Here is a 20,167-nt window from a genome sequence, read left to right as displayed (position 1 = left end):
GAACTCTGTCTAGGAAAATTGATGTCCCACCTAATTTTTATGTGTTTATTCACTCAACAAATATTGTTGGGCTTTTACTCTATATGTCGGGTACTATTTGAGCATGAGATTATAGAAACAGTGACGTAGAGGATCTGTCTTCATGGTCTTACATTCCAGTTGGGGGGACAGGAGAGAACTATCCAATAAAGAAACAAATATATAATATGTCACAAGAAGATTTTGAGCCAAGGAGAAAAAATAAAGAAGAGTATTTATGACAAAGTAAATAATAAAATCTACGGTTATAGAATTAGCCTTAGTCACAACATTACATGAATTTAGATATTCCTCATACCTAATTCCTATTCTGATCCCTACAAAAGCCTACATAAAATAAAACTAGTAGATTATGTTACTTCCTAAGGAGGTATTATCCCCAAATAAAAACAGTATAAAAGCATAGCTCATTAAAATAATTACTGCATGTATACATATTGTTTCCAAGCTTTTATTATATACAAATTCTGAATTATTAAAAGCTTAGCTACTTTTTTTTTCAAGTTCATGATCACCCCTGATATAAAAAATGTTGTCTACAAAATTCAGTGGCTGATTACTCAGGGTGGGGGTTGAGGGTGGGACTTAAAAATCCTAAAATAAGGTTGAAATTTTAACTGAAGCTATCATATAATCAGAGCTACTCTTCAAAAGTAAACTCAACAACAAAATCTCTCCACAAATGTGTTTTTATAGGAGTTTCTAATTTCTGTGTCCATAAGTCTAGAGCTTTCTGTTGTTAACACCCCATTGCAGTAGGCAGAATCTCAGGGCAGGGGCCCCAAGATTCCAGACTCTAATTCTCAAAACCTGTGAATTAGTTGAGATGTCATTCCTGTGATTATGTTATGTGTTGTGTTATGTTATGTGACACAACCGACCTCAAACAGGGGAGATTACCTGGGTGGAACGAATCAAATCACATCAGACTTTAAAAGCAGAGAACTTTCTCCTGCTGCTGGCATGAGAGTGAGGTTGGAGAAGAAGACAGGAGAAGCCAGAGAGATTTGAAGCGTGAGAAGGGCTCTTCATAAGTTGGAAGAGGCCACACAGAGGGGAAAGCGGAAAGCAGAGGGCTGCAGAAAGCCAGCAAGAAAATGGGAACCTCAGTCCTATGATTCTAAGGAATTTGATTCTACGAACAACCTGAATGAGCCTGAAAGCAGATTCTTCTCCAGAGGCTCCAGAAAAAGAAAGAATGAAAGAAAGAGAGAGAGAGAGAGAGAGAGAAAAGAAGGAAGGAAGGAAGGAAGGAAGGAAGGAAGGAAGGAAGGAAGGGAAAAAAAGAAAGTCTTTTTTTTTAAAGTGAAGATTCTATTAGAAATTTCTCTTTAAAAAGTAACAATATGGGGGTGCCTCAGTGGTTCAGTCAGTTAAGCCTTCTACTTCAGCTCAGGTCATGATCTCACTGTTAGGTGTGTTTGAGCCCCGCATTGGGCTCTGTGCTGACAGCTCAGAGCCTGGAGCCTGCTTCGGATTCTGTGTCTCTGCCNAGCCCGACGCGGGGCCCGAACCCACGAACCACGAGATCATGACCCAAGCGAAAGTCGGACGCTTAACCGACTAAGCCACCCAGGCGCCCCAACATTAAAAATTTTTAAGTAACAATATGTCAAAATATGTATATGCATATTTCTATTCCAGCTTTGATTGTACATCGAAAACTTGGAAACAATCTAACAAGAGGTGCATCCTTATTGTCCCTCTGGGTGGATTAGGCAGCTCTCAGATACAAAAGTGTAGATCTGCAATTACTGTAATGGAAAGATGCTGTGACCCATCGCCCAGTGAGAAATCAGAATGATAATATTTTTTAAGAGTCCTGAGTTCCTACCATCTCCTAGCCTCTGGGGTGGTATGTGTTATTGCTACTTAATTTCATGAGGAAGCTGAGCTTAAAAGTGGTTATGTACTTTGTTTAAGTGCTTTCTTACTTAAATGCTTAGGTTAAATTACTTGGTAAAGCTTAAATTTTTAATGTTTATTTATTTTGAGAAAGAGAGAGAGAGAGAGAAAACGTGAGTGGGAGAGGGGCAGAGAGTAAGGGAGACACAGAATCCAAAGCAGGCTCCAGGCTCTGAATTGTCAGCCTGGACGTGGGGTGGCTTTAACCCATGAGCTGTGAGATTGTGACCTGAGTCAAAGTCAGACATTTAACCGACTGAGCCACCCAGGTGCCCTTAACTTGCTAATGTTTAATACTTAGGTTACAGCCAGTAAGTAAAAAAGCTGGGTTGAGCACAGGTTTGTCTGACTCTAAAACTCGTGCCCTAGGGTCACCTGGGTGACTCTGTCGGTTGAGTGTCAGACTTTTGGTTTTAGTTCAGGTTATGATTTCACAATTCATGGGATTGAACCCCACATCGGGCTCCATGCTGACAATGCAGAGCCTGCTTGGGATTCTAGCTCTATCTCTCTGCCCCTCCCTACTCGCGTGCTCTCTCTCTCAAAATAAATAAAATAACTTCAGGAAAATTCATGCCCTAAACCACTGTATAGAAAAGCATACAGAATATGATCTCATTTTTAAAGAAAAAAGTCACAAATATGTATTGGAAATAAACCATTGTATCTATTCTCTGATGCACTCTTCTTTTAAGCCTGGTTGCACCTTAAAATCAATTGTGTCCTACAATTGCTGACAGAATTCTTCCAGAGAGAATTTGGAATTGCTTCTGCCAGTTTTTAAATTGCATTAAATTCTCTTCTTTAGGAGTTTTAAGCCACATGGGAGTTGTGACTTCAAACCACAAGCCTGCATGTAGGTAACAATTTGTAATTCAAATGATCAAGGGAGAAATCTTTTCTTTCCTCCCCCAGCACTAAGTTAAGAATTAAAATGTTTTTCTGTTCCTTTCTGTACAAGGTTCTGTGACTTTTGTGTCCCAGATTTATTTGGGAACTGAGGGGTGGGGTTCCTATTATCTTATTAAAGTCCCCATCTTGTTTTTTTTTTAATCTTTCTTAATCTCATAATCAATGACTTTTTAAATTATGTAAAATATAATACATCAAAATGTCAACAGTGATTTTATGAATTTTTTTCTTTTTCTTATTTTGTTTCCAGAGTTTTCTGCAAAAAGAAAAATGAATCTGTAGTTTTATTTTTTTTTTATTTTTTTTAATGTTTTATTTATTTCTAGGAGAGAGAGAGAGAGAGAGCGTGAGCAGGGGAGGGTCAGAGAGAGAGGCAGTCACAGACTGAAACAGGCTCCAGGCTCTGAGTTGGCAGTCAGCACAGAGCCCGACGCGGGGCCCGAACCCACGAACCGCGAGATCATGACCTAAGCGAAAGTCGGACGCTTAACCGACTAAGCCACCCAGGCGCCCCGAATCTGTAGTTTTAAAGTAGTATTAAAAATCCACCAGTTATTGTAATTTAGAAACAACCAGTTGATGGATCATAGACATACCAATACCTAGAGTGTCTGTCTCATATATACACTCATATAAAAAGAGAAATTATATATTATGTTACATAAATATTATAAACCATATAAATATGCTATGTTTACATACAGACAAATTTGCAACTATAAATCATATAAATATATACATATTATAAACTTTAAAAGATTTTAATGCTTGTTATTTCTGAGAGAGAGAGGGGAAAGAGAGAGAGGGAGAGAGGGAGAGAAAACACACACAAGGAGGGGAGGGGCAGAGAGACAGGAAGACACAGAATTCGAAGCGTCTCCAGGCCCTGAGCTGTCAGCACAGAGCCTGATGCAGGGCTCGAACTCACAAACCCGTGAGATCATGACCTGAGCCCAAGTCGGACCCCAACCAAATAAGCCACCCAGGTGCCCCCATATGATAAACTTAATGTTTATTTATTTTTGAGAGAGAGAAAGAGAGAGAGAGGGGTGAGGGGCAGAGAGAAAGGGAGACAGACAGAAAGGGAGAGAAGAGGTGACAGCACAGAGCCCAATGCAGGGCTTGAACTCACAAACCATGAGATCATGACCTGAGCCAAAATCAGCCGCTCAACCGACTAAGCCACCCAGGCACGCCGATACATATGATAAATTTTATGATATATTAATATAACATGCATATATGTAATTCACTGTTTCATATATATGTATATATACACACATATACATACATATACATGTATATGCTGAAATTTTTGGTAGTTTGGGGGTGGCATTACATTAGCTAAAAAGGTGATGAATGTGAAGATGGAGAGAAAGCCACAGTCCCAGAGAGGTGCTGGAACCCTGAAGGAAGAACAGAGCATCACCTAAGTTCATGAGTCTTCACAAAGTCCTGAGTAAGGCTGACTGACTTGAGAATCTCAACAACATTCCAAAGTGGCAGAACTCTTCAGTTCCAGAACCTACACGTTCCTTGTTGACTGCTTATCACAAAAAGGCAGGCTTTTGGTAAATTATCGTTATTAAGTTTACTTCTTAAGTATGTTCCAGTAAGTTCTGGATCCCAGAAGACGTCACAACGTGCCTCTGAGGAATTCTTGATGTTTGGCAGACAGTGAGCAGACAAATACCAGCCGAGACAGGACATTACCACAGCGAGTGCGTGAGCAAGGAAAGCAAAGCAGGCCATAAGCTCATGTCCACGGACTCAGGTAGGTAACATAATACCTGGATGGGTTAGCTCCAGGTATTCAGTTCCAGCCAGTGGTTGCATTATGGAAAATTTTGCCCAGTTTTACCAGAGTCTCCCAGTCTTCAAGAGAATTTTTAAGTAAAATTTTCTGGCTGTAAGATATTAAGCAGAAATCGGACACAAGTAGTCATCTTGGCAAACAGCTTAGGGAGAAGGCGAGTAGAGGGTGCCCCAGAACCTGCCATGGAATGAATGGAAATGTAGAAAGTGGTTTGCAAGTGGAACATTCTTTCATGGAGGCTGGCCTCAAAAGAAAGCAAAGAGGCAGGATAGTAACTTGAAAGCAAAAAACACATTTTTTCAAAGGGCAGCGTTTTTGCGTTTTATAAGCAGCAGAGAAGAGAGACCAGAGCGCTATTGCAGATGGAGGAGGGAGGTGGTCTGGCTCTAGTGTAGTGGAGTGAATCAAGCACCCAGCAGAAAGGGTGGTATTTCAGACAACCCTGGATCTCTGTTCCTGTAAGACAGGAGTAATTTCTTAAAAAAAAAAAAAAAAGAAAAAAGAAAAAAAGTTTAGTTTGAAGGGGACAGATATAGCACGAACAGGGGAGGGGCAGAGAGAGGGACAGAGGATCCAAAGCGGGCTCTACACTCTCAGCACACAGCCCAATGTGGTCCTCAAACTACAAACCAAACCACAAGATCATGACCTGAGCCAAAACCAAGAATCAGATGCTTAACATCTCTAACGCTACATAGAAGAGAAATGAGGTGTAAACTATTTGTCAAATACCCCATCTTCTCTTCAATAGGCGGTCACATCATTGGGTGAAGGGGTCCACAATAGTGGAGAGGGATTTGAAGATTGTGAGAGTTGGGGGAGGGAAGTAGCCAGAAGCAAAAAAAAAAAAAAAAAAAAAAAAAAAAAAAAAAGAGGATGTAGAGAGATATTGAGATATTGAGAGTTTCTTATGTTACTTTTCCTTAATCCAACACACCAGAGACCCGGCTGAACAGCTCATTGCTTGACTTTCATACTTGTCCTTCATTCTGCAGAATATTTCACCCGGCCCCTGCCCGTCTTCTAACTCCGTCTTTGTCCTGTTCCACACACATGAAACTCTCAAAATGGCTAAGGTGTATTCATGGGCCTCTAAGTGGGGAATCCCATTAGAACTACGACACACTGTGTGTCTCTTACATTGAGGCTTAATGGTCAACTCTCTTTCTCAAAGACACTCTGCCCTCAAAATCAATTTTGTTACAGTTTTATTTTTGGAATGCTATATAGTTTCCCTCTTGCTCCCAGAAGAATTCAACTATCCCTGTGCCGTTAGACTGGAAGCGCAAATCGTGGTATCTCACAAAATAAGAGAATGGGCCAAAGTTTACAATAAACAAAATGTTTAATGCAGCTGTGTTCACACGCTTCACATTTGTTTCTTTGAGACTGGCGGCTGGAAGAGTGACTACCATTTCCAATTATGGCAAAAATTTAATCATTTAATAATATGGGAACCATTTATTACATGAGATCCGAGAGTTTAAGACCTATTTTTTTTAAATATTTTTTTATTTTTTTATTTCTAGGAGAGAGAGAGAGAGAGCAGGGGAGGGTCAGAGAGAGAGGGAGACACAGACTGAAACAGGCTCCAGGCTCTGAGCTGGCAGTCAGCACAGAGCCCGACGCAGGGCTCGAACCCACGAACCGCGAGATCATGACCTAAGCGAAAGTCGGACGCTTGACCGACTAAGACACCCAGGCGCCCCTAAGACCTATTTTTAAATACACCAAGCTTGTAGATCTTTCTATAGCTACCAAGTGTGTCCAAAAACTTGGAAGTGGAAAATGATTTTCAGAAATAGATGCTCCAGCCTTTCCACAAATATAGCATGTGAGAGGGAATAAGCCCCTTTATTTCTCTGGTTCAAAGTCCCTCCTTTGGCCTCTATTCTGTGGCTTCCAAAGAACAAACAAAAAAAAACAAACAAAAATAAAAGCCTCCTCCCATAACTGGACCAGAGCTGCTATTGACTGGCGTCCCCATCTGCAGAGAGGGACTTCAGGTCTGATGAAGGGGAAAGATATGACCGCAAGACGGCAGTAGCACAACTGAGCTTCATTTTGGGGGCTGCTTTGAGGAGTTTCCGTGTTCAGGATGTCCCTCCCAGCAGGGGATTGTCCAGAGGCTCTAGCGTTGTGGCCACCATCCAGAGGAGGAGAAGAAAGGCAAGGAAACTCCCAGGAGAGGGGGATCAGAGAAGAGCCTCCCATGTCTAAGTGACATCACTCGGCAGGCCAGCAAGTGTCCACGAGTTCCCAAAGTGCCCCAGCGACAACTTGGGTCTTTATAAGCCCAAGTCTCAACTTGTATATGGCTAGGAGATGTTGGGTATTTTCACAAGGTGTGCAAGGGAGCCAGGTCCTAAATGACGAAAGATTCTGCTTATTTGGAGTATGTTTAAAACAATTGGATGTAGGGGCGCCTGGGTGGCTCAGTCGGTTGAAAGTCCGACTTCGGCTCATGTCACCATCTCACGGTTTGTGGGCTCGAGCCCCGCGTCGGGCTCTGTGCTGACAGCTCAGAGCCTGGAGCCCGCTTCAGAATCTGCGTCTCTGTCTCTCTCTGCCCCTCCCCTGATCACGCTCTGTCTCACTCTGTCTCTCAAAAATAAATAAATAAATGTAAAAAATAATTTTAAAAAAATCAATTCGTTGTGTAAAGACTTGAGTTTGGGGCCGATAAGCCACTGAGCTAACAGGCGTTAGCCTGCTGTGCAGAAGTGAGCAAACTGGGCCACATAAGGAGTGATTTGTACAACCCCCTCTCTGGCTTGTGCATCCTCTGTCTCCGCCTGGGGCGACTGCTCCTGTTTGGCCGCACCTCACCCCCGCGGGCCGCCAGCTTCCGGCCACCTCCATGCAGCTGGGTCGGCCCATCGCCCTCAAGTCCCGTCACTCCTTGGCTCTGCAGGGAACTCCAGACCGGGGTGTGATGCTCAGACTTGGACTTCATCTTGCTAGCATGTTCTCCCTGGCCTCTGCCCTTGTCCCCGTCTTTTCTCTGGTGCCTGGATGAATTCCTGACCGCTGGTTCCCTTCCCACCTCATTTCTTCACTGTTGTCTTCACAGTGTGCATCTCAGTCTGAGGCTTTAAATTTGTTCGCTTTTTATATATTTTTTATTTTTTTTAATTTAATTTATTTTTGAGAGAGAGCTCAAGTGTGCAAGGCACAGAGACAGAGAGAGAGACAGAGAGACAGAGAAAATCCCATGAGGCACAGAGAGATTGGGAGAGAGAGCACATATCCTGAAGCCGGGCGCAAGTTCACCCATGCAAGTCTGGAAATCACGAACCACAAGATCAGGACCTAAGTCCAAGTCAGACACTCAACCAACTGAGCCACCCAGGAGCCCCAAGTTTCTTTACTTTTTAACCATATGTGGCCTCCCCTTTCCCCCACTAGGTTGTGAGCCACCAGCGAACATGGACTTCTCAGCTCTTTTCACTCCTGGATTACCAATATTTGAAATAGTGCCTGGCACAGAATATGTGCAAAGTTGCCAAATGAAATGAATGACCATCTATTCTAAACCTTCTCTGAGGAATGAAATATACACTTTTTCAAAGCCACTTATTTAAAGCGATAATATTCATATATAAGTTCCAGAAATTGTTTTAAAACACAAATTGATCACTAAGGTCTTTTTTCCCCCCTTTTAAATATTGAATCCTCTTGCAGGGATCAGTTGATAATGATTAGCTTAAATCTGGGACAAAAGGAGTTGCCTATATCAGTGACTGTCCAAGATCAGTCATTATATCATGAATAGTTGTGAATCATGTATTTCTTGATATATGTCTTTAAAGATTGGAAAACATGTGCTTTTATTTTGTTCCTTTGACAAATATTTATTAAACACCTATCATGTGTCACATGAGAGGCTAAGTCTCAAACATAAAATGGTAAAGCAAAACAGACAGAATGTAAATTATGGAATTCTCTATCCCAAAAAGTGTTCTGAGGAGCATAACGCAAAGATAGTTTGTTCGAGAAAGTTAAAGTCTTCCATATTTTATAGATTTGGGAAATGCTGACGAAAAGACCTCTTTATGAAGGTCATCATCTGCATGATGAGAACGGAAGAGACTTTGAGAAATCCTGCCATTTAAAAGTGATCTTAATCCAGAACTTTCGAAATTTATATTTGACTATGGAACTCCTGGTAACATATCACGCAAATACTCTTTGGCAAAATATTCCTCGGAAAATGCTTTTCTGGCTAGCTCAGTTGTGAACAAGCTTACACTGGATGGAGCCCAGAGCAAGGGGTCACGTGAAAAGCTTGAGTTTTTCCGGTTGTAATCCAGGGAACGGTACGTAGTAAGGACTGTGAGGATCTTTCATGTCAGAAGAACAATATTTTACAGCATTCATGTTTATCCACATTTGCATTTGGGCTTCTCAGTAATATTGACAATCCTCTTTTAATATTTAATCATCTCCACTAGCTTCTTATCGGAAGCGGTTCTCATTAATTCCAAAAAGGGGCTTGTGTTGCAATTGTTGTATTATTATAGAATACAAGAGTAGGCAAGGTATATGGTTTATTAGGTCTTACTTGAAGCCCCAATGTTGTAAGAGACTGAGAAACCAGCCATTTCAGCCATATTTATGATACGTCATGTTTAGAGTTTTTACTATGTGCTAACCTCTTTGTCTACATCATTGCTTTTAATACTAAAAGCATCCCCATGAAGCAGGTACTAACTTTACTTCCAGCTGACCTGGAGTGAAAAAACAGCTAATAAGTGTGCATGTGTGTATGTAGGTAGGGGAGTGATAGAAGTCCAAATCCAAGCAATCTGACCCCAAGCCTACTTAATCATGACACTGATCAGAGAATGTTCCCTCTTGATTTGTGCTCCCCAGGACAGGAGCCACTAACCTCGTTAGCTATTGAACTCTTATCCAAGTTGAGAGGAGTCTGAAGGAAGTTCAATATTTGAAGATGGGGCATGAAAAAGAACTTAAAAAGAAGCCTGAGAAGTAGGCAACCAGGCAAATGGAATGTCCTGGAAGCCAAGTGAAAAGAGCATTTCAAAAAGAGAGAGAAAGTAACTGTATCAAATGCTGACAGTCACGGTGGATAACCACCATAAAAGATCTGGCAATGTTGAGGTCAGTGATGAGCTTGGTAGGAGAAATCTTGATGCCTTTCTAAGGATGAAAACCTGGCTGAGGTCCATTCAATTGGAGGAGAAAAATGAGACAGAGCATACAGACCACACTTCCAAGAAGATTTTCTGTACAGGGAAGGAGAGAAATAGAAGAGCTGGAAGGTGAAATAGGTTCAAGAGATATTTTTTTCTCCTTTTTCTAGGAATGGAGAGATAGGAGCATGCCTGTAGGCTGATGGTAATGATCCAGTAGACTGGGGGAAATTGATGATGTGTTAGGGAGGGTTTTAAATTGCTGGGGCAATGTCCACCAATGGGGGAGATATTTACAGAGAGGTGGGTCTTCCCTAATAGAAGAAGAGAAATAAGATCACATGGGCACACACACAGGGGGATGCGAGGGTGTGATGACGAGAGTTATGGTGGCTCTCCTTTGACTACTTCAGCCTTTTCAGGGAAATCTAGGAAGATCATCAGCTGAGATGTGGAGGTCTGAGAAGAGAGGAGAAAGGCTGCGATTGTCGCCCAGAGAGCGGGACTGTGGATGATCTGGGGAAACAGCCTGATTGCCAACAACGTGAATGCATGGCTCAATGTCAGCAAACATGAATTTAGAGTGCCACCAACCCACATCATTCCAGCTATGTTCAGGGAGATAAGGAAATGCTGTTAATCTAGAGAGGCAGACAACGGAGGTGAAGGTTTAGTCAAGGGCTGGTGTTAATGATTGATCCTGGAAGTGAAGGAGCAAAGTTAGGACATGAGGGAAGTAAGGGACTGAGACAAGATGATAGGGCTTGGGGTTAGCAGAGTCGTTGGGTCATGGAGTTCAGGGTATAGAGGAGAGAGTTACAAAGGTAGGATGTGGGAAAGATGCAGTGTTTGAAAGTGAAAGACAGGGAAGGGGGGGATAAGATAGAAGAGGATGACATCATTAGCATGTGAAAGTCAACAAATGGGAGGCTCTGTGGGCTCTGAAGTCCCCAAGGACATAGACTGGAGTCACAGTGGAGAGAGCGAGTCAGGAGCTAAGATATTTAGAGAAGAGCGAGAAATGAGTCATGATGGAGAAAGGGATAGAGGTTGGCTCAAGAGAACTGTGGTTGGATTGGTTCAAGAATTGCACGTGTAACCAGAGTAGGTAGGATCTGACAAACCCAATTTTTTTATTTTGTCACATTGCTTCCAGCTGCCGTATCATATGAACTTGGTGTCATGGATAGAAACAATCTGAATCCACCAAGCGTTCTTCCCTGTGGCATATCTTCATAGAGAGCCACCGAAAGTCTGTAAAGTTCTGACTGCCTTCTGTTTAGTTCACAAACACGCAGAAAGCCATGGAGTACAATGAACGACCAGCTCCCTTATTATTGGGGAGAGGGCATGAGCAGGGGAGGGTCAGAAGGAGAGATAGAGAGCTGGCAGGGGGAAGGGTGGGGAGAGAACCATCTTTCCCCAAATCTGGTGAAGCCTTTCACAGCCAGATCTTTAAATGCTCAACAGTGATTGGAAGAACGTGTTATTTTAATTATTTTCATAGGAAACATTTTCAAAAGCCTTCTGCAATCGTTGTCGCAGATCCTTTAATTATTCATCTCTCTGTTTCAGTCACCAGCCCTGCCAGGGCAAGGCCATGCCAATGTTCTTTCTCTAAATCCAGAATATCTGTTTCTCACATCATACAACAGCCATGTGTCCTGAAATTAATGGTGTGTGGAGCAAGCGTTCTATTCAAGATCAGGGAGCAATTGAATTCCACAAGGCCAAGAATTCAGAGAGCTCCTTTTTTTTTTAATTTGACAGTAAGAGTACACATGCATGAGGAGGGGAGGGTCAGGAGAGAAAGAGAGAATCTCAAGCAATGCAGAACCTGAAGCAGGACTTGATCCCACGACTCTGGGTTCATGGCCTGTGCTGAAATCAAGAGTCAGACACTCAACTGATTGAGCCTCCCTGGTGTCCCCCAGAGAATTATTCTTAAAAGAAGGTGTTCTCAAGAGGTAAAGAGGACACTGTGCACATTTGATGTGGAAATGCCTATTACACTCTTTCTTCAAGATCTTTGCACCTGTTGTCTGCCTTGAGCCTCTCCCCTCAGACATCTGTTTGGCTCATTTCTTACTTCCTTCTGGTCTCTATTCAAATGTTACATCACCAGGGAAGCCTGTCTTGAGAGCTCTAAAATGGCATTCTTACCCAACGCCTTGCTTACCTGTTGAATTGCTCTTTTTTATTCTTCTTTATCATCACCCACGATCATGTCTGTTTGGCTTACCAGTGAACACCTAGTGCCTAGAACACAGGGTTAGCACAAGGCAGACACTCAAACATTTGTTGAAGGAATGAACAGATGAACATATGAATAAACAAATTAATGCAAGAAATGCCATTCTGGGAGAGAAAGTTTCACAAATATTTTAGCTTCAAAATAAGAAAGCGATAGTTGGAAATATGCTTTCTGCAAGTTTAGACCACTAAAATATAGTCATGTTGCAGAAGGGAGTATAATACAAATTTCTGTTGAAAAAAGAATTCCACTTAGCCAAGAAAAAGCAAAAAAGAAATGTCAGTGTAGAGGATAATTTTACTTGAAAAGTATGTACTTGAAATAAAAGTCTGACAATGGAAGTGTTTCATCAAGCCCATTGTATACTTGACAAAGCACTTTCGTTAGTGTAATTTATGTCATGGCTGGTTTGAGCAAGTCAAGATACACACATATTAAACATCACAACTATACAAAAACACACAGAACTGCTTCTTGTCTAGTTTTGAGAAATAGGTAAGCCTTACTTCTGGTTGATAATCACATTGGTATTTATGGGAATTGCTGTGTTAAGTTACATGAGCTACTCCTTGCCAAAGGATCAATTTAATGTTCTGCCCTAAAGAGCATCAATTGTCTGAATAATTTCCTCCTTATAGATTCAGGCAATGTGAGATGGCATTTTCAGATATTCCTGGCTGAATTCCAACTCAGTATTCACAAATCCATTGATTTGGTTGGAGGGATAAGGGAGGAGGCTAGGGTAAAATGGGGGGATGGGTGGACAGAGAGGCCAAACAAACTCACTGAATCACTACTTCCGTTTGTTGTGCCGACCTACAACTAAAATACAATTATAGCTCGGTTTCAGAAATTGTACTACCACCCTGCTGCTTAGTTTCCATTTTAAAGAAAGAAATTCTGGTAGCCTAATGATATTATTATATATAGACATTTGTCTGTCTATTCATTTCTAAATATATATTATCTGTATGTAATTCACTCAGCCCCAAGATTTTGTTCCTACTTAAGCAGAAATCTACAAACACCATCCTGGAATTCTTTTCTTTAGTTTGGGCAAACTGAAAGCAAATCTCATAAAAGCCAGAACCAAAAAAAAAGTCACATCATGATTTTAGATATCATGCCTGACCAGCTACCCATGTTAAATCCATGTTCATTCTTTTATAAAACTTTCTGTTGCTTAAAAGTCTTATACCTTGTTTTCAAGAGTGTAATCCACGTTTCTAACACACAGCCCCCTGGTGAATTCCCAACTTCAGTCAAGTAGTAGAGGAGCCACATACACAGGTTTAATCAGACAGAACTTGAGGTAACATGTTTTTGTCTCGAATATAGTCCACAATCTTTCATGGCTAAGGACCTTAGAACGAAAAGAAGATGAAACATGTGTCTAGCACTTCAGGCGATTTCCCTATATATGCCGGGAAGTTTATCTTCTGTTCACTGAAAGTGGTCACCAGCTTTTACTCATTAAAATTCATTCCTTCACTCACCCTTTGTTCATCATTCCTTTTTGTACATGTCTACTAATGAGGTGGGAGTGTACGGGGTGTTGAAACAGTACAGGTCATCAGTAATGATTTTCTATCTTGTTTTCACTAATGTCCTTCTCACCCTGGGAAGCGCAGCCTCTCGCCTTTGTGACAGGCAGAAATTTAGTGTTTCACGTTAACCTGGCAGACCTCTCAACGAAACCATCAACTAACTTCAAGAAGCAGACATTTCTTCAGACTTGTTATTCCAAAGGATGTATAACAGTCCCTTGAGGCAGATGCTGTCTTTATATCCCAGGGCGTTTCAGGATGTCGGTGGAAGACGCTCACTGAATATATTCGAAGACCCCTGATGGACTAATTTCATTGCACTACGGCCAGACCAAGGAAATGGTTCTTCCCCAAAGGGTCAGATCAGATGTACTATGGCATCTGATATTTTCGTTACCTTCTTCCACCATGAATAATTTATCAAAAAGCATTCTCAAATTCTGAACAACACAAATACAGAATAAATTATTAACACGAGCTTCCCCAACCCAATCATCTTCTCTTCCTCTTTGACTTTATCTTCCTCACCGCTCTCATCATGACTCAGTAGAACGGTCTCTATTCTGAGCTCTTCTGTCAAACAGCTGTGTACTCAGAATGTCTGTGTCTCATTTCTTTATCTGTAGAGGAAAGGATTGAATTAAATGATTTTATGGCCTGTCAGCTCTAATAGTTTGTCGTCTTTATATCAAGATTTAGGAGTAGGAGTGATTCTTTTTCCCCCGGTGCAATCCAGCTGCTTCTTTATATGAAGGTTTGAGAAATTTCCTTCTAGCGTTAGGTGAAAATCAATGCTTACAATAGAAGGATAAGATTGCACTGGTTACTGGCATAATAATGTACTCAAGTCATTGATCCACTTGTTCAAGACTGGAGGAAGATGAGAAGAAAATCAAGCGGAATATAAAAGTTATGATTTAACTGCTCATCACGGAATCCCCCCAAAAAAGATTCTTTCAGGTGCTCCCTTGTTCTTTTGCTGCACATCTTGGGCAGACTTCAGGCCTTTCCCTTGACGTCAAAAAGTTTTAACCTAGTGGATAGGCTTTGCCTTTATTTCCTTCTTTCCACTTTTCATCTTCATCCCATTCTCTCCCCCACACCCACCCCACCCAGACTCCTATCTCCTTTTTCTGTAGTGCTAACACGAATTGCTACTTTCTCCCAATCTGTAATGGAGCTGGAAGACAGTGGAGAAAGAAAGAGGGAGGGAGAGAGAGAGAGAGAAAAACCAGAGGTGAGCACTGTCTGGTGGCAACAGCGAAATACAATTAAGAGCAGTGAGTGATCGTCATGCATTTACTTTCTCTGCTTCTCCTTATTCCTGGTCTAAGAACTTCATCGAGATGATGTGCACCATGGGTCTCATGGGCATAAGATAAAACTTGATGTTGATGGTGGATGTCTAGACTCAGCACATCCTGTAATGAGTGTGCAGTCTAGCAGGATGTGCTGCCTCCAGGGAGCCAGGAGTCTGGGACTCCACAGTGGCAGCTGGGAAGTCAGCAATTTGTCAAAGCAAGCAGAGGAGGAGGGGCAAGAAAAGGAAGAGGATCGATGGAGAAAATAAGGGAGGGAAGTTGAGAGGAAGAAGGAGGGTGAGCGTAACTTTGGCTCCTAAGCATCTGAATCTGGCTCTGTACAACTCATCCAGGAAAACGTGGCTTGGTCAGCGGGTAGATGACTGATCAGACTCCAGAGATTTTTTTTTTCTTCAGCACCTTTAAAAAGATAAAAGACGACCTCCACAAAAATTATGTTGACAGTCTAATTAATTTATCCTGCATGACAGAATGGCATATTGTAAAATGAATGATGTATTATAGATCATTGGAAAACAGCACATCTAATATATAGAAGTACTTTCTCACAGATGGTTTCTGAGATGGTTATGGAGTTTATAATGAACCTTGTTCATTATCCAAATGTCCAGCATTTATGGTGAATGCATCATGCACCAGACCCTGGGGCAATAAAGGATGAAGACATGGTCCATACTCTCGAGAAGTTGATAATCCTAGCAGAGTAAAATATTGGTTCGCCTTCTCGGTTGCCAGCGACAGAAACCACTCTGGCTATTTTTAATAAAAAAGAGATTTGTAAAGGTTATTGAGAGGCTCAAAGAATCACCAGATTAGCTGGACACTCACTAAAACCAAGAGAGGCTACCAGTGCCAAAAGCATGTTGAATGCACGCTGATTGGGTCACTAGTGGTGACAGCATGCCCTGGGACACTGTCACCACCACTGGATGGTGAAAAATCTGTGAGTTCTCACTGACTTCTTGACAGTCTCCCAAGATTAAAATTTTCAAGTCCAATCTAGTAAGTATCTGCTCCTGGGGCTTCATCAGACTTACACAGTGGGGACTTCTCCCTAAATAGAGTATAGAGGCTGCCAGACAAAAAATAATGTATATTCTTAAGGAATAAATATGCACTACCTGGATGTAGACACAGATATAGACCCATTCAGTACAAACTAGATAATGCTGTAATGGCCAAGGAGAGGCCTGGCCAAGGAAATCAGGGAAGGCTTCCAAGGAGAAGATGCATTGAAATGAAGTGAGGCGTGACATAAGCAAAGACATGGGACAAGATGGTAAATTTGAGAATCAGCAAGTGTTTGAGGTTGCTGGAGCAGAGGTTTTTGATCTTGGCTTCTCACTGGACGTTGCTCAGGGAATGTGGCTGAGGGCTTGCTCAGCAAAGTCGCCAGACCAGTTACACCCAGAATCTCTGGCGATGGGGCTCATGCACCAGGTGCTTCGGATATGCCACCATGTTTGAGATGCACAAAGATAAGACCAAAAGTTCCTCTCGTCTGCAGCTAGGGATGGATGTCCCTCGCTTCTTACTTAAGTATTTTTGCTCCTGACACCACCACCATCATGGTTCAGGATATTGTTTTCCTTTGATTTTTCCCACAGGGAAAGTCAAGTCGGAGACTGCTGAAAGTCTAATTCTACAAGTGAACAAAAGGAAGACAAAAAATAATTGATTTTAAATACATTCAGGTTTGGAATTGGAAAGAATTCCTAGCTGCAAAGAGAAATTATTAGGAGAGCTTTCTCATTGACATACATTAAGACCCAGTAAATAAAGTGAAAGCAATATCATCTGGTGAAAAGTATTCTATGTCATAGTAGTTTAAAAGTTGGATTGGCCATCCGTGAGTTTTAACAATGAATAGTGTTTTATTAAAACTCACATGAAGGGGCACCTGTGTAGCTCAGTCAGTATCCGACTCTTAACTTCAACTCAAGTCATGATCTCAAGATCATGGGATCAAGCTCCATTGAGCATGGAGCCTGATTAAGATTCTCCACCCCTCTCTTCGTGCCCCTCCCCCACTCACACTCACACTCTCTCAAAATAAATAAATAAACATTTAAAAAAAAACTCACATGGGGGTGCCTGGGTGGCTCAGTCAGTTGAGTGTCCGACTTCGGCTAAGGTCCTGATCTCACAGCTCCATGGGTTCGAGCCCCATGTTGGGCTCTGTGCTGACAGCTCGGAGCCTGGAGCCTGCTTTGGATTCTGTGTCTCCCTCTCTCTCTGCTCCTTCTCCGCTCATGCTCTGTGTGTGTCTCTTTCTCAAAAATAAACATTGAAAATTTTAAAAGAAAAACTCACATGGAAACAAGGAAACAAATGGCATACTTAAACTAGTGTGATGGAAGAATTTAGCAAGGGTGTTTGCAAAGATGTGAGTGGAGTTTATGGAAATCGACAAGGGGCAGGGTTGTATCATTCTAAGACTTAACTGGGCCAGGGGAAGAAGCAGTTACAAGATTCCTGACAGTAAGTGGCAAGGAACACCTTCTAGGCTGGTAGCCTTCAGTAGAGGGACACAGCAAACCTGCAGTGATTTTGCAGGGAGAAATCTGAAGGAGTAAATGCCTGGACCTCCCTCCCCTCCCACCTTCCAATCCCCTAGTAATGCCCCCACTCCCGTTGGTCAAAGTCACCTAGAAGCCAGAGGACAAGAGACTCACTGATGCGCACTCAGATCACTCTTACCAGGGCCCAGAGCAAGGTGGAGGAGGGTAGACTGAATCTAGAAGAAAATCTCCATGTAGTTACTTTTATCCCCATAGATAATAGATATCCCCATAGATTATCACTATTTCTGCACGTGCTGGAGTTTTGCGCTTCCCCTACCCTTGACATACAAGATGAAGTCTGAGAGCTAATCTAGACCAATCTCTTTAGCTAAAATATAAGCTCAAGGAGAGCAAGGATTTCCAGTTTTGTTCACTGCTTTAGTCCCACTCCCTAGAGTTAGTGCCTGGCACATAACAGGTGCCCAGTAATTGTTCTTTACATGAATGAATGGTTAAGATCCCACCACCAGAGAGTACCAACTCTAAGGTCCAGATTTCCCAAATTTCAATCCTGCATTCCTTCCTTCATTCCCTTTTTGAACATAGCATAGGTTTTGAGCAGTTCCCCACACCTGGTGAAGGATTTGTCGAGATTCATTCATACTGTTTGCCCCAGTTTCCTTTGAGACAAAGATAACTTTTTAAAATTTCTTATTTACTCTCCCTAAACGTTCTTGTCCAATATCATGACTTCAGTTCTCACCCCTGTGCAACTGGCTCCCAGGTATTTCTCTAGATTGAAAATTTCTCGGGAGCATCAGTGCCTAGGACCTTTCCAGGGAAGAGGCTCTCAGCCCTGACAACACATTGGAATCACCTGCAAGTTTACAGAATACTGGTAAACTGGCTCCACCCTAGAAGGTCTCATTTAGTGGTCTGGCTGAAACCCATGCACCCAATTTTTTTTTACAATTTAGGGTATTCAAATGTGTCCCCAGAAGTAAGAAACATTGCTTAGTCCCTTAAACTCTACACGTCCAATATCTTTTCCCCAAAAGCATTTTTTGGTGTGATTTCCTATTATAGATCCACTTAACAGCTCATAACCTAAATTTTGGCATTCTCCTGGACTTCCCCCATCCTTTTTTGAGCAAGTGTTTGCCAAATCACGAGGCTTCAACCCCACGCATTTTCTCCAATCCTTTCCTTGTCTGCCATCTCTTCTGTTCCCTCTGAATTCAGGCCATCGTTTCTTCTTTCTACCAATAGCAGCACAGAAAGGATGTTCTCCCAGCTTCTAGAAGTATGGCTGCCACCATCTGTAATCCCAGCAATGCCCTTTGTCAGCTCTGTGGCCTCCAGTCAATTGCTTAACCTATCAGCAAGGATAAGGTCACATGCCCCTGGCAAAGGAATGTGGGACAGAGTAGATGCCCCACAAAGTGTTAGTTTTCACACTCACGAGTGAATTCTAAACAGCTATTCCTACACTAGTCCATGCCAGACATGCAATTCTACTCCATGGTTGTTTTCTTCTGGAGTCATCTGCATTTAACTAACTTCCTCTTCTCAAAAAACGACCGTGGCTTCCCAGTAGCTGCTAAATTAAGTTCAAACCCCACCATTCTCTCCAGCAGGACCCCTAGGATTTCCTTTCTCATCTCACCCATCTCTCAGTCTCCTGGACCCCCCGCAGTCTGCTGAGAGGTTCCACACCTTTCCTTTGGGTCTGCCGGTCCCTTCACCAGGAATGGGCTTCTGTCTCCCTCCATCTGTAGAAATTCTATTCCTATCTTCAGAACCTATCTTGCTCCCTGAAGCCTACCTTGACCGTGTGATCGTATCATCATGTGAGGCTTATCCTCATCACGTGATCTTCCGATCGCATGATCACATACTCTTGGTTCCCCCATAGTCCTCTGTCTGCACTTGCCTTTTGTCACTTAACCTCACCTACTCTTGAGGGAACACTTAATCGTCCTGACAAATTGGGTATGAATCTAATTAAAAGCCCATCCCTGCCCCGTAAGGGAACTCAGTCAGTGAACAATAAATATTTGTTGCTGTGAATTGTCCCTCACGGTCAATGAGTACCTTGGCAATGGCATTGGTTTCTGTTTAATTTAAAATATGAGAGGCAGAACATGGATAGAATACTGGTTTCCACTTTACTGAGCATATTTCGTGGGCCTGGCACATATTCTGGGGGTCACCTATCCCCCTGAACCGGAGTCCCCAGGTCTCAAACAAATAAGCCTCACAGGCATACCACTGCCTTGCAAAGTCAGCTCTGCACACCCCAGGATTTCAGAGAATTCCTGGGTGGAGGTGGGGGTGGATCTATTCAACGCAGGCCTCCTGTAGGTCTGCAGAAATGGCCTTTAGTGGCCTGAGGGGCTCCAAGCCACAGGACACCATACCTCGGAGTTTGACTCCGCTTCTCAGGCCTCTGTTCTTAGAGCTCCCACTGGTGCCCAGCAAACCCTCCCTCAGTGTTATCTGGTGGGCGTGACCTCACACAAGTAAGGAGACAGAGTTTGGGTCCCGCTCACAACCCTGGTTTGTTCCTCCATAAAATGGGGATTCGCAATTTTCTTTTATCTTATGGTGACTCTTTTCCCCTTTCGTGACTTGTCCTGCATCCCAGCAACCTGGGTGCTGGAGTGGGACCTTCCTCATGTGCCAAACACACCTATTTATTCCTGAATCCAG

Source organism: Crocuta crocuta, unplaced genomic scaffold (genome assembly GCF_008692635.1).
Source record: "Crocuta crocuta isolate KB4526 unplaced genomic scaffold, BGI_CrCroc_1.0 scaffold51, whole genome shotgun sequence".
In the NCBI taxonomy this organism is placed as follows: Eukaryota; Metazoa; Chordata; class Mammalia; order Carnivora; family Hyaenidae; genus Crocuta; species Crocuta crocuta.
The sequence above is the reverse complement of the archived record's forward strand: the minus strand, read 5'-3'. Positions refer to the sequence as shown.